We start from the raw sequence: 13106 nt of genomic DNA on the forward strand, positions 1-13106 counted from the left end.
TTGGAAAGGCCCTTTGATGGCCGTTGCTTGTTTGGCGACAAAGCGGACAACGCACTTAAGCACTTTAACGATTCTAGGGCTACAGCCAGATCCTTGTTACCACCTCTTACCCACGCAGTCTGCTTTTAGCCCCTTTCATGGCTATGGAAGGGGTGCCCCACCATGTTCCACCCAGAGCCACAGGCCTGCACAAGCTGCCCAGCCTCTGCGGGGACGTGGGACCCAGCGTCATTGGTCTGGGGGCCAGCGGGCGGGCCAGTCCACCAGCAGCAGCCCCCAAACCTTCCTAATCTGACTTTTCAGGGCCACCCATTGCCAGTGGGCGGCAGGATTTGCCATCACCTCCCCCACTGGCACAACATCACGTTGGACAGGTGTGTTTTGCAGGTAGCCCGAAGGGGCTACTCTCTCCCCTTCGAGACTACTCCTCCATCCATGCCATTCACACCATCGCATGTCAGGGCATCATTCCTTCAGGAAGTTACGGCTCTCTTGGCCAAGGTTGCTAGCGAGCGAGTCACTGTGCCAGAAGTAGGTTGTCGTTGTTACTCCCACTACTTCCTGGTACCCAAGAAGGACAAAGGTCTGCATCCTCAGGGACGTCAACCGTTTCCTCCGGAAGGAGAAGTTCATGATGTCAACCTTGACTCCGGTCTTATCTGTCCTCGACCCTGGAGACTGGATTGAAGCGTTGGACTTGCAGGATGCCTATTTTCACATCCCCGTCCTGCTGGACCACTGACGTTTCCTACGGTTCACGGTAGACCATGACCTTTTTCAGTGTACTGTCCTCCCCTTTGGCCTTACCAGCACCACTCGGGTGTTCACATAAGTGATGGCGGTGGTCGCAGCTCATCTGCGCAGATATGGGGTTCTAGTCTTCCCTTTTTTGACGACTGGCTGTTGAAGGCGAGTTTGCCCCAGGCTGTCTCCCACCTAAAGACTACGGCAGGCCTTCTGCATTTGCTGGGGTTCAAACCTTCTGGAGCTCCGGGCGATTCGTCTTGCACTGAAGGCATTCCTTCCCTCTGTTTGGGGAAGAGTAGTGCAGGTGTTGAAGAACACCACCGCCATGTGGTACTGCAACAAACAGGGCAGGGTGAGTTCGTGGACCCTATGTCAAGAGGGTCTTCGCCATGGCTGGAACATCAAGGTATGTCTCTGGTGATTCAACACCTGGCAAGTTCCCTGAACGCCAGGGTGAACTAACTCAGCCGCAGGTGCATGATGGATCACGAATGGTGTCTTCACTCAGGTGGTGCGAGGTCTCTTTCAGCAGTGGGGAGAGCCTTGGTTAGATCTGTTCGCCACCGAGCAGAATGCGCAATGTCAGTAGTTCTGCGTGTTGGAATTTCCAAGGCTCCACTCGCTCTGCGACGCTTTTCATCGCAAATGGTGTTGCGTGTTCTATACGCCTTTCCGCCTCAATCACTTCTGCCGAGAGTGCTGATGATCAAGCGCGACCGTGCCAAAATCATTCTTGCGGTTCCGGATTGGGCCAGAAGAGTCTGGTATCCCGAGCTACTGCACATGGCCTCGATCCTCCGATCAGGCTGCCTCTTTGGGAGGATCTTCTGTCGCAGCAACAGGGGACGGTCCTACACCTGAACCTCTCCAACCACCACCTTCTTTGCCATGGAGATTGAGCGGCGACAGTCAACAGCTTTCGACCTTCCTCCCGAAGTCTGTGATGTAATCTTGGCAGCCAGGCGTCCCTCCACTAAAACGGTATACGCCTGTAGATGGAACACATTTGTTGCATTGTTCACAGCAAAGGCTGTGGATCCCCTTTCTGCCCTTCTAGCAGATGTTCTCCTCTTCATTCTTTGGCCCAGCAGGGCTCTGCTCTGGGCACCATCAAAGGCTATCTTTATGCCATTCAGCCTTTCTACTGCTTCCTGATCAGCCTTCTCTTTTCAAGTCCCCTATTGTAAATAGATTTCTTAAGGGCATTATTCACCTCTTTCCTCCTATTCCCTTCGTAATGCCCCAGTGGGACTTGAGTCTGGTTCTAACGTACCTTATGTGTGCTCCTTTCGAGCCATTACACAATTGTCCCCTCTGACTCTTGACTCTCAAAACTGCTTTTCTGGTTGCCATCACCTCTGGTCGCAGGCGGAGTGAGCTTCAGGCTCTTTATTATAAACCTACTTTCCTTGCTGTTCATCCGGACAAGGTTGTCCTGTGAATTCAACCTTCTTACTTCCCAAAGTGATTACTTCTTTCCATATAGTACAGACCATCACTTTGCCCACCTTCTGCTTGCCGCCCGCACCCTTCCAAGGACGGAGAGGCTCCACCGTCTGGATCGAAAATGTGTGCTATCTTTTTACCTGAATCGCACCAAACAATTCTGGGTGGATGATCCACTCTTTGTTGGCTATGTGGGCGCCAAGAAAGGTTGGTCCGTGCAAAAGCAGACCTTGTCTCGATGGGTCATCCTTTTGCATTAAAATGTTTTATTCCTTGGCGGAAAAGGAGCCTCCGGTAGGACTGCGTGCCCACTCCACCAGGGAGACTGCAGCAACTACTGCTTTGAGACGTGGAGTCCCCCTCGGTGGCATTTGCCAGGCACCTACGTGGGCATCCCTGCACACGTTCACAAAACACTTGCTTGGACAGCCAAGTCTGGAGAGACGGCTTCTTTGGCCATTAGGTTCTCCAGGACTTTCTGGTGTGAACTTGGTTTGCAGACCCACCTCCGGGGTTGGTATTGCTTGGGTATCTATTCTAAGGTAAGGAATCTATAACTAATAGTCTCTTTCAGATGAACAGGTTACTTACCTTCAGTAACGTTATATCTGTTAGACATATATTAGTTATAGATTCCTTACCGTCCACCCAACCTCCCCGTTCTGGGAAATGACTTCTAGTGTAAGTGACTCCCTTTCAGAACCCGAGTTTTGTACACCAGTGGTCGGTGACTTGCATGGCAGTGCGCTTCTGGCGTGGAATGTCGTGTAAAGAAAGGACATCAGCATGCAGGGGCGGCATCTAAGTAGATACCGCAACGTCATTGCGGCGATCATGACGACGAACGCTGAGCCGCCCGACGCCACCTACCGACGCACAAGGGTACTGCTGCGAAAAAATCTCCAATCCAGTCTGATGCCTGGGGGTAACTCTAAGATAAGGAATCTATAACTAATATATGTCTCTTACAGATATATTGTTACCGAAGGTAAGTAACTTTTTCATATAGAGATACAGAAGTACATGGAAGGGAGATGTATATAAGGAATGGAATCTGTCTAGATCGAAGTTATTAAAATCTGACAAGTGTTGCTGTACCTTAATCAAATGTATGTTTTTATATTTTTTTCCTTCTAATAACTCAATAGGGAAGAAATTGTAGATAAACAGTTATGATAAAGTATGTATTTCTGCAGTGACTATATACAAGTTAAACATAATAACATAACCATAGTTAATATGTAAATTTTTTAATCAGCCCATACTAATATCTTTATATTTATAAACATAATTATACTTATTTAATTAAAGAATACATATAATCCAAATAAATGCTTACATGCAGACAGGGATATGCTATACATTTATGTTGGGTATGTGGCAAAGAGCCAATTCTTGAGTAGTCTTCTGAAGATAAGATGGTTATCTGTGTCTCTAATGTTTGGGGGTAGAGAGTTCCATAGTTTGACTATGAACAGAGAAGGATGTGCCACCTGTCTTATTTTTTTATTAAAAGAAACAGGTTAGTGTTAGATTCCTTACCTTAGAATAGCCCCAGGCGTCAGACTGGATCCGGAAATTTCTGCGTAGCTGTACCCCTGCGCGTCGCTAGGCGTAGTCTGCGGCTCTGCGTCTGTCGTCGTGATCGCCGGGATGACGTCGTCGGAACACTTAGACGCCGCCCTTGCGCGCTGACGTCAGTGTAGGAAGGTGGATACCTGACTATATTTGCCCCCAACTTTTTGCCTGGTGTTTTGCTGGTTTTCCGACTTAGTTGACCTGGGGCCCTGCCAATCAGGACGCCAGGCCTACTGCTCTCTCTCTAAAATGGATTCCATGTACCTTAGGTACATCTCCAATTGGTACTGGGCCACCTTATCATACCCTGTAACTCAGGGCATAGGTGTACCCAGGGCCTACCAGGGGCTGAAGCATGTATTATGCCACCCCTGGATGGCCATCTAAATCTGACACAACTGGCTGCACGACAGCTGGGGCAAGGTGGTGTAATCACCCTTTGCTTTAGATATAGTATACCTATATCTAACCCTAAAAATGGACACACAGATTCTTATCAGTCACTCCTATGGCAGGCCTTGACAATCCTGAAGGCAGAGTGCTTGGAATCGTGTGAAATGGTGCTCTGGCATGAGCTGAGCCCGTTTGCAGCTTGCGGAACCAAGTCCTAATAGCTGTTCCATGATAACGCATACCATATACTCTTAAGTGCATTATAATCCTCGCGGTTAAATGCTATCTTTGGTATTGCTTTATCAAAACATGTCGAGTAAGGTGTCATACAAATTGAAATACTAACCCCTCGCCAATTCTGGCGACGGGGTTAGCATTCCACCCTTCTAGAGGGACACGACATGTATGTAACTGTGAACCCCGGTTAAAGTTAACTGAAGCCTCAGCTCCACAAAATGGATGCTGCCACCACAGACACGAGTCTGACCTCCTGCTGCTGGGAGTCCTTCCAGCGAGGAGAGCTTGGACAAAGGGTTTCCTGTCAGGGGCGGTGCTAGCACCATCCCAGACAGGGTTTTGTGTATCCTGGGTAGGCAGGGCTTTACAGGAAGGTGACTGTTGAGTGGCACCCCGGTGCTCACTATGCATCTGCCGGCTAGAACCAGTTCCAGGGGCACACCAGCCCCTGGCCTGGGGAAAGTCCGGCATGGGAGAGGGGTGTAACCACCCCCCTTCCTGGTCCCACCCCTAGGGCAGGACCTAGTCGCGTACCCACCCCTTTCTTTAGGATAAATGCAGGAGCGGGGACTCTTCCAAATTAGATCATCTTTGAATCAAGAACTACTTTCTACGAAAGGAAACTCAAGACTCTTCTCAAGATTTCTCCCTTGTGGCTAAGGAGTAGTCACCCTGCATCCGCAGGCACCATCTACGAACTCTGCGGTTTGCTGCACGTCCTTCCTCAGGAATCCGACCGACCAGCACGACGAGACCCGGCTTCCCTGGCACCTCTGACCTCTACCTACCTCTACAGCTAAGCTGAGAACCGTAGGTGCGACGAGACCTCGAGGGACCGGCCATCATCAGAACTGCACTACTTCGATCCAGCACGACCGCCGAGGGATCCTCTGGTGAGTGCTTTGGGGTCCGAGAAGCCCCGACCCTGAGCAGCTCCAGCACCGAAGTCCAGCCTCCCAGCATCTCCACGATCTGCGTGGGGCCCTTCTGCTTTTTGCTGCTCACCGCGTTGTTTGGCTACTAGCCCGCTGGCTTGTGGCCTTCTTAACGACGCCCGACGACATCACTGCTGCTGGTCTGGTTGCTCCAGACTGGCCCTTGCTCCCTTACAAAAGAGGAGCACCCCGGACCCTCCTGGTCCACACCAGACGCCATTTTGAGTCCACCGCGTGGGCTTGAATTTGCCAAGACTTGTTGCCCCAATCCTGGGTCCAGCGACGTCGACAGCTTCATCCATCGTGGGACAGCTCGCACCTCCATCCTGGTCGCCGACAACGCCTCCTGGTCCGTGAGATCTGCAGAGCACAGCGTCGCCCACTCACCTAGTCGAGGTGACTACCATCCGGTGCCCTCCTGGTGCCACCTGACTACTGGCTAGTAGTCACGAACTTGGTCCCCTCTGCTTTCAGGTGTCATCCATCTTCGATCCAGGCTTGGATCACTCGAACTCTCTTCACTGGTCGCCTGCCAGCAACTTCTTTTCTTCAGGCTCCTGGTTCGTCTACGAGGATTCCCGACGTCTTTTGAGACATATGCAGCTGCAGCCCCTGGGCTAGGTAACTTCGGCATTTCGGTGCCCCAGCATAGCCTCACTATCCAAGGGTCAGGATCCACTGTCGTTTTCGATCTACCTAGTCTGGTTCGCCCGAGAACACTAACTTTGTGAAATCTAGCTACCATAGACTTTGTCCCGCATCCCGCGTGAGAGTGCACACTCTGCACCCGAGTCCCCTAGGCCTCCTACTAGTAATCTGAAGGTTCAGTAACGTAGTCCTAGCGATTCCAAAGCCTATTAGTACAGTACTTACCTGCTAGTAATTTCGCATTCCACTTCCATAGTATATGGTTTTCCGTGCCCCTCGGGCATTTGTGTAAATTGTGCAACTTCAAGTATTTTCGTAAGAGTTTTGTTGTGTGCTTAGTACCCTGTCCTCATAAAGAGTACAGGGCTGTTGTGATTCTAATAAATACACTGTTTATTTTGATAACACTTGTGTGGTGTCCTTTCACTTGGTGTTCAAGGGGTATATGTGATGGTATAACAGCTGGCTTAACACGCCCTCTAGAGTTTAGCCCGAAGACTGCTCGTATCCACGCTACTAGGATAGCTGGTCTATAAGGTTGACTTACAACAAATCACCATAAGGGTTGTTTGGACTGATACAAAGTGCTCACTAGAATAGTGAACATTATATATCAGGCCAACTTCTCACATTGGTGAGCAGCGGTTGGGATTTGAGCTTGCTGTTGTTTTACCACACGTATCCTAAGAATATCTTGTGAAAGATCACATAAGTACTTCAGGTACATATAACTTAGCTTAGAATACTCTGAGTTCTACTGAACCAGCTGTTGTAGCTCCTCAAGGCTTAGCACACCTTGGCTACAACTCTTAGCAAGGGATCAGTAGGCAAACACATAGTGTAGGTAGGTGCATCACTTACACCACACTAGAATCAGCATGTCAGACAAAGGAGGAAACACTGAGTCTCCCCTTGTGTCAGTGGACCCTCCACAGGTCACTTCCAGATATGCTGCTCTTAGCTTCCAGGAGATGAGACAAGTGTGTACCTCCAGGAAACTAAAACAGGGGTCTAACCCCACAATTCCCTTTCTGATTGGTCTCTTAGAGACTTATGATGCTAGGAGGGTTGGTAACACAGAAACTTCTCATCCAGATGGGAACATGCCTCCCCTAGAGGGAACCTTAGGTGACCCTGACCTTATCCATCTCTCTGCAGAAGGTGAAGAGGAGGATGAGGATCTAGAGCCATCTGAGGATGAGGCAGACAAAGGTCCAGAAGTAGTTAGTCAGCTAACTAGGGACAACTTAAGCAGGCATGAGAATGGTACTAGGAGACCCCTGGGACCCCTCTCAGGCCAGCTTAACATTGGGAATGGACGAGTTAGGCCTCTATCCAGAGGCTCTATCAGATCCATTCGAACCAATGGCTCTCAAGGCTCTTCTCAAAGAGGGATGACATCCCCTCAGAGGAGAGTTTATGAAGCTAAAGTGAGGGAAGTCAATCTGAGGATTGAAAGGGAAGAACTTGCCCTGGCCAAAGAGAGACTTGCCTTTGCTAGAGAGCAAAAGTTAAGTGGACAAGATTCCACTGGTGGCAGCTTTCTCCCAAGAGAAAAAGACAGGAGTTTAGACACTAGACACCTGAGTAAGATAGTGCCCCCCTTTAAACAAGGGGATGATATCCACAAATGGATGACTGCTTTGGAGAGGGCTTGCACTGTACAGTGTGTCCCCCAGAGTCAGTGGGCAGCTATCTTGTGGCTCTCCTTTGAAGGCAAAGGTAGAGATAAGCTCCTCACTACTAGAGCTGAGGATGCTAACAATTACCAAGTCCTGAAGAATACACTGGTTGATGGGTTTGGTTTAACCACTGAACAGTACAGGTTGATGTTCAGAGATACCCAGAAAACTCAGTCTCAGGATTGGACTGACTTTGTTGATTGTGCCACTAAGGCTTTTGAAGGCTGGCTACTGGGAAGTAAGGTTACTGATTTTAAAGGATTGTACAATCTAATTATGAGAGAGCAAATCTTAAGTAATTGTCAGAACCAGTTATTACACCAACACCTGGTAGACTCTGACCTGACCTCTCCACAAGAATTGGGTAAGAGGGCAGACAAATGGGTCAGAACCAGGGTCAGGCCTAAGAACCAGGGTGGTGACCAAAAGAAGGAATCAATCAAGCCTCAAGAGAAGGGTGGGAATAAATCTTCTGATCAAACCACAGGGCCCCAAAATTCCTCTGAAAAGGGTGGGTCCCAAACTTCTCCCAAAACCCAAAAGAAACCTTATTGTCATACCTGCAAACAGGTAGGCCATTACAAAAGTGACAGCAGTTGTCCCAAGGCCAACAACAATAAGGAGAACATACCCCCAGGTAATACTCCCAGACCTCCTGTTACCACTAGTGGTAATCCCCCAGGTGGTGGGAGTGCCCCCAAGAATGTGGTGGGCATTACTTTGGGAAACCAGGAGGATTATGGCCTAGCCAGATCCCCTAACAACACTCTTGTCTGTGAGACTGGCATGGGGTTTGCCAACTTCACTACTAGTTCCCACATTTTTGGAAAGTATAGGCAAGAGCCCCTTATCAATGGTCAGAAATTTGAGGCATACAGAGACACAGGGGCCAGCATCACCATGGTGATTGACCATCTGGTCCCCTCTGCTCAACTGACCCCTGGTTTTCTTTATCAGGTGACAGATGTTCATGGAGTGAAAAGAAGGCATCCCATGGCAGTAGTCGAGCTCAGTTGGGGTAATGTCACGGGGCCCATGAGAGTGGCAGTGACAGATAACCTACCTGTAGATTGCTTACTGGGGAATGACCTGGAAATCTCAGCATGGGCTGAGGTGGAGCAAGAAACTCACTCCAGGATGATAGGCCTACCAGAAAGGTTAGTGGGGCAGTAATAGCTACAGCCCCAGTCCCAGCACCAGTCCTCCCTGAAAAGGTTGGAAGAGCAGTGGTAGCCACTGCCCAGGCTCAGACAGACTTTCCTGAACAGGATAGGAGGGCTGTGACAGTCACAGCCCAAACACAGACTGAGTGCCCTCCTGAAAAGGGTTGCAAGGTTGAAATGGTCTCAACCTCTACTCAGACAGATAGTGGGGTTGTGAAGCCTGAAACAATGGATCACTCCACCCAAACTGAGAGCATTGAGGAGGAAGAACAGTCTTCCCCCTCCCAGACACTAGGTGAGAGCCAGCCTCCTCAGGGAACTGACTCTACCCCTGGTGAAGGAACTGCCCCAGAGGTAGTCAGGCCTAGCCTGGCAGAGCCCCTGATGGCAGTCGGCCCTTCCCAGGTGGGACCCAGTCTGGAGCAGGTAGCCTGCACCTCTCTACCCTGCCTCAGTCAGCCCAGGGCTGTAAAGGTCAGGGAGACCAGTGGTGGACCCCAAAGGGCCCCCTGTCCAAAAATCCCCAATCAGCAGATTAGGATCACTGAAGCTAGTAGTCCTAGTCAAGTGAAAATAAAACAAACTCCTGAGGGATCCCCCTTAAACTTAGTTAGGGAACTCCCACAGCTGGACACTGCTGGGCACAGACAAACCTGGGGCCTAAAAACCCCAAACCTGACCTGTCCCTCCAGTAAGCCAAACAGAGGGACTCAGCCTCCAGCTTTAGGTAGCCAGAGGTTGACCCTGAGAGCTCATAGCAACTCAGTACTGGAAAGAAAGGCACATATGGTGGATAGTGATTGGAGGAAGTTGAGCCCAACAGTAGTGGAGTCTCACTTCAGTACTCCATTCCCACACCAGCCTTTTACTTTGCCAAAGCACACCACAGGTAGTGATTCCCTATGGTGGAGACCCTCAGATACCCTTAGGGGGAGGGGTTGCTTAGTGGACCATGATACAGGGGGTAACCATGCCAGTGCATGTACCACCTCATATGGCCACTCAGGCAATATAGGCTTACCTGGTCAAGGATAGCCTTATCTCCTTTCGTTTGGGGGGGGGGGGGGGGTTGTGTAGGAAGGTGGATACCTGACTATGGTTGCCACCAACTTTTTGCCTGGTGTTTTGCTGGTTTTCCGACTTAGTTGACCTGGGGCCCTGCCAATCAGGACCCCAGGCCTACTGCTCTCTCTCTAAAATGGATTCCATGTACCTTAGGTACATCTCCAATTGGTACTGGGCCACCTTATCAGACCCTGTAACTCAGGGCATAGGTGTACCCAGGGCCTACCAGGGGCTGAAGCATGTATTATGCCACCACTGGATGGCCATCTAAATCTGACACAACTGGCTGCACAACAGCTGGGGCAAGGTGGTGTAATCACCCTTTGCTTTAGATATAGTATACCTATATCTAACCCTAAAAATGGACACACAGATTCCTATCAGTCACTCCTATGGCAGGCCTTGACAATCCTGAAGGCAGAGTGCTTGGAATCGTGTGAAATGGTGCTCTGGCATGAGCTGAGCCCGTTTGCAGCTTGCGGAACCAAGTCCTAATAGCTGTTCCATGATAACGCATACCATGTACTCTTAAGTGCATTATAATCCTCGCGGTTAAATGCTGTCTTTGGTATTGCTTTATCAAAACATGTCGAGTAAGGTGTCATACGAATTGGAATACTAACCCCTCGCCAATTCTGGCGACGGGGTTAGCATTCCACTCTTCTAGAGGGACACGACATGTATGTAACTGTGAACCCCGGTTAAAGTTAACTGAAGCCTCAGCTCCACAAAATGGATGCTGCCACCACAGACACGAGTCTGACCTCCTGCTGCTGAGAGTCCTTCCAGCGAGGAGAGCTTGGACAAAGGGTTTCCTGTCAGGGGCGGTGCTAGCACCATCCCAGACAGGGTTTTGTGTATCCTGGGTAGGCAGGGCTTTACAGGAAGGTGACTGCTGGGTGGCACCCCGGTGCTCACTACGCATCTGCCGGCTAGAACCAGTTCCAGGGGCACACCAGCCCCTGGCCTGGGGAAAGTCCCGCATGGGAGAGGGGTGTAACCACCCCCCTTCCTGGTCCCACCCCTAGGGCAGGACCTAGTCGCGTACCCACCCCTTTCTTTAGGATAAAGGCAGGAGCGGGGACCCTTCCAAATTAGATCATCTTTGAATCAAGAACTACTTTCTACGAAAGGAAACTCAAGACTCTTCTCAAGATTTCTCCCTTGTGGCTAAGGAGTAGTCACCCTGCATCCGCAGGCACCATCTACAAACTCTGCGGTTTGCTGCACGTCCTTCCTCAGGAATCCGACCGACCAGCACGACGAGACCCGGCTTCCCTGGCACCTCTGACCTCTACCTACCTCTACAGCTAAGCTGAGAACCGTAGGTGCGACGAGACCTCGGGGGACCGGCCATCATCAGAACTGCACTACTTCGATCCAGCACGACCGCCGAGGGATCCTCTGGTGAGTGCTTTGGGGTCCGAGAAGCCCCGACCCTGAGCAGCTCCAGCACCGAAGTCCAGCCTCCCAGCATCTCCACGATCTGCGTGGGGCCCTTCTGCTTTTTGCTGCTCACCGCGTTGTTTGGCTACTAGCCCGCTGGCTTGTGGCCTTAACGACGCCCGACGACATCACTGCTGCTGGTCTGGTTGCTCCAGACTGGCCCTTGCTCCCTTACAAAAAAGGAGCACCCCGGACCCTCCTGGTCCACACCAGACGCCATTTTGAGTCCACCGCGTGGGCTTGAATTTGCCAAGACTTGTTGCCCCAATCCTGGGTCCAGCGACGTCGACAGCTTCATCCATTGTGGGACAGCTCGCACCTCCATCCTGGTCGCCGACAACGCCTCCTGGTCCGTGAGATCTGCAGAGCACAGCGTCGCCCACTCACCTAGTCGAGGTGACTACCATCCGGTGCCCTCCTGGTGCCACCTGACTACTGGCTAGTAGTCACGAACTTGGTCCCCTCTGCTTTCAGGTGTCATCCATCTTCGATCCAGGCTTGGATCACTCGAACTCTCTTCACTGGTCGCCTGCCAGCAACTTCTTTTCTTCAGGCTCCTGGTTCGTCTACGAGGATTCCCGACGTCTTTTGAGACATATGCAGCTGCAGCCCCTGGGCTAGGTAACTTCGGCATTTCGGTGCCCCAGCATAGCCTCACTATCCAAGGGTCAGGATCCACTGTCGTTTTCGATCTACCTAGTCGGGTTCGCCCGAGAACACTAACTTTGTGAAATCTAGCTACCATAGACTTTGTCCCGCATCCCGCGTGAGAGTGCACACTCTGCACCGAGTCCCCTAGGCCTCCTACTAGTAATCTGAAGGTTCAGTAACATAGTCCTAGCGATTCCAAAGCCTATTAGTACAGTACTTACCTGCTAGTAATTTCGCATTCCACTTCCATAGTATATGGTTTTCCGTGCCCCTCAGGCATTTGTGTAAATTGTGCAACTTCAAGTATTTTCGTAAGAGTTTTGTTGTGTGCTTAGTACCCTGTCCTCATAAAGAGTACAGGGCTGTTGTGATTCTAATAAATACACTGTTTATTTTGATAACACTTGTGTGGTGTCCTTTCACTTGGTGTTCAAGGGGTATATGTGATGGTATAACAGCTGGCTTAACACGCCCTCTAGAGTTTAGCCCGAAGACTGCTCGTATCCACGCTACTAGGATAGCTGGTCTATAAGGTTGACTTACAACCAATCACCATAAGGGTTGTTTGGACTGATACAAAGTGCTCACTAGAATAGTGAACATTATATATCAGGCCAACTTCTCACAGTCAGTTCTTCTTTTTTTCCGCAGCAGCAAGAGCAGATCTGGGAACAGCAGTACTTAGTCATTTTTTGACTAACTTTTTTACCTATTTTCGATCACTTCTCGAGTTGATCTTCGACTCGCGGTGCCGCTAGGGATGCCTGACACTGGATTGGTCTCCCCTCCTACCGTGGCTGAGGAGGAGGGGGCTGCTTACAGCGTGGTGTTGACGAGGGCAGCCAAGGCCTTGGCTCTTGAGCTCCCTGTCGCAGCCGTGAGGACTAACCTCCTCACTGAGGTGCTCAAACCGCAGGCAAGCTCCTCGGAGCCTCTCCTGCCGTTTAACGAAGCAGTCACTGACGTTCTGGTGGGCACCTGGTCCAAGCCCTCTACGGGCCTTCCTGTATATCAGAACATGGCCCGACGCCACCGCCCGGCTCCGGGTGACCCCAGCTTTCTGTCCATTCACCCCACCCCGAGAGCCTGGTGATCCAGGCCTCTACATCCCAGAC

Source organism: Lissotriton vulgaris, chromosome 4_1 (assembly GCF_964263255.1).
Source record: "Lissotriton vulgaris chromosome 4_1, aLisVul1.2, whole genome shotgun sequence".
Taxonomy (NCBI): Eukaryota; Metazoa; Chordata; class Amphibia; order Caudata; family Salamandridae; genus Lissotriton; species Lissotriton vulgaris.